Here is a 2,847-nt window from a genome sequence, read left to right as displayed (position 1 = left end):
AATCCTATGAAGAATGCAAGCAATCAATTGAAATGTTAAGAGCAATATCAATAGTAAATTCATTATAATAATAGCAAAAAATATATATTTTCCTATGGACTACAATTATGGGGGAAAAGAGTATTTATAGTCACTACTAGAAATCAGGTGATTTCCGTTCAAGGCTTTCCGCCCGAAATCGGCCAGAAAAAAAAACCGATTGAAAATAAAATTTCCGACCGATTTCGGTCGGAAATTGGTCAAATATTTGGGCATACTTGTATATTATGTACAAAAATAATTATTTATTAAAAATTTACCAAATTCGGTCGGAAATTGGTCAAATATTTGGTCGTACTTGTATATAATGTACAAAGGTGAAGTTTATGTGAACCTGTTTGACTGGGCACGGAGTTTAAGAAAAAATGAAGACTTTTGGAATTTGTGGTCCTAAACAAGTTAAATGGGGTCCAGATTATTTGTGTGGTTATAAAAGCTTCTCATTAAGGGTAGAATTATAAGTTTAAGCTAAATTGTTTCCAAATTTAGAAAGGGTTCATTCTTTTTGGAACGGACCAAAAAGGAAATAGGTTCACATAAACTGGAACGGGGGAATATTAAAAAAAATTCAAATTTCCGACCGAATTCGGTCGGAAAGTTTGAATTTTTTGTTTCCCGCCCAAGACAAAAATTATATATATTTGATTAACCAATCGAAATAATTATAATTCATTATGCTTGTTGTCTCCTAAATGGAAGACAAAATATAGAATAAAACCAGCTGCTGCAAAAGATGAAAGCTGAAAAATAAAAAAGTGAAAACAAGAAAAAAAGACCGGACTCAATGCAACTAGTTGCACTATTCACTCCAACAGGTTCTATCCGAATTATATTAGGAATACAAGAGAATGAGAGTGAGACAAGTTCTGGTCTCACCTACAAAATGAGTCCATGACACAACCACACCTATTTAATTTTAGCGGTCCCACTATTCAACTGATGTACGTGGGACCTGACATATACCAAGAGGGTGCCTTGAGTATTGATACTTTATTTTATTTTTTTGAGCTAATGCATGTTACATGTTTGACTATTTGTGATTAAGGGTAACTCCAGAGAGTATATGATGCATCAGAATACTCAGGCGACTCATCATAAGGTGTCGTCTTCATCCTAGGTGGGCTTACAAGCATTGCCTCTGCCATGTCAACCAACAATCTTGGCATACCAAACACTTCCTCTTCATCAAAAAACTCTTGCCCCATTGCTCCTTCATCTCCAACATCGCACTCTGCTTGATGCCGCGCTTCTTCGCTTTCCAGTTGTGGCGCTCTAACAGCAGCATTTGCAGCTGCCGCACGTATGTCTGCTGCTGTTAGTGAAGCTGGCATAGTATATGAACACATTGAGTCCGGGAAGTTCAATGGGGTATCAGGACCTTTTAATGCCAAAGCAGCAACATCATATGCTGCAGCTGCCATCTCTGGTGTTGGATAGTGCCTAGCCATACTCTCGTAGTTTTCCGTGGCTCGCGTATTTCTGATACCCATTTGGCATTCTTCTTGCGAATTCCTCTATAAACAGAATGCCTCCCCTGTTCTGACCTGTTTGATATAGCAGTACTACTATTAGTAGGGCAATGATTGCTCCACATTTTGGAATGTGTTTGATGAAATTTGCACAAAGAGAAAGGGTTGGTTGTTATTGTGACTAAAGTCAAAATTAGGACTAGCCATGCATTTAAAATAGGTTGAGGAGGTCTTTGGGCATAAAAAGAGGAGGAGTTCAATAGGCGAAGCGTGGGGAATTCGCAGACCCCTCCTATGGGTATACGTGGTTAGGGGCATTTATTAATGTAGTTTAATCTTGACATGTTGCTTTTGTGCCCACACGTAATTGGGGAAAGCTATAACTTAGCAATTAAATGCTGCTCACTTTTTAGTCCAATCAAAGTACTAGCTTGTGTGATAGCATCAGTAAAGTGAAATTTAATGTTTTTTTTTGTTATCCTACTATAGTTAGAAATTTACATATGGAATTAACGGACACAGATTTAGTAATCTCTCAATTCCGGTTTATGTGAAACTATTTTCTTTTTGGTATGTTTCAAAAAGAATGACCCTTTTCTATATTTGGAAATAATTTAGCTTAAACTTACAATTCTACCCTTAATGAGAAGCTTTTATAACCACAAAAATACCCTGGGCCCCTTTTTAACTTGTTTAGAACAATTCTCCAGTTTATTGAAATTTCCGACCAAATTAGGTCGGAAATTATTGTCACGACCCAAAATCCCTCCGAAGGAATCGTGATGGCACATAGTCTCTAAACTAGGTAAGCTTAACATTAACAGAAATAACATTGATATTCACTAACTTCAAATTATATAACTCTGAACAATTACAATTCCCAAAACCGGTGGTACAAGTCATAAGCCTTTCTAAGAGTAATTATACAAAATAAACACGTCATTGTTCCAGAACAAAAGGAACAAATGGAAACAAGTACAAATGAAGGTGACTCCGAGGCCTGCGAACGCAGCAGCAGGTTTACCTTGAGTCTCCACCGCGACGATCCGCATAGCTACTATCGATCAAATACTTGGGTCTGTACAAAAAATATGTATAGAAGTGTAGTATGAGCACACCACGGCGGTGCCCAGTAAGTATCAAGACTAACCTCGGTGGGGTAGTGACGAGGAACAGTCAAGACACCTACTAGTCAAATAAGTTGAACAGGATATGATAATGAAGTAGCAAGATAAAGATAACAAGGTAATATCAATAGTAGGGAAAAATCCAACTACAAACAGCAGAGACAATAAAGGGAAACATAGATAGTAGCGAACGATAACCGAGTACTTTATCA

The 2,847-nt window shown here is 37.2% G+C and overlaps 1 pseudogene; it reads right to left on the bottom strand.

Moving 5' to 3' along the window:
- Positions 842-1,705, bottom strand: LOC109241919 (annotated as a pseudogene).

Source organism: Nicotiana attenuata, chromosome 1 (genome assembly GCF_001879085.1).
Source record: "Nicotiana attenuata strain UT chromosome 1, NIATTr2, whole genome shotgun sequence".
Taxonomy (NCBI): domain Eukaryota; kingdom Viridiplantae; phylum Streptophyta; class Magnoliopsida; order Solanales; family Solanaceae; genus Nicotiana; species Nicotiana attenuata.
This window is presented reverse-complemented; position numbering and strand designations above follow the sequence as displayed.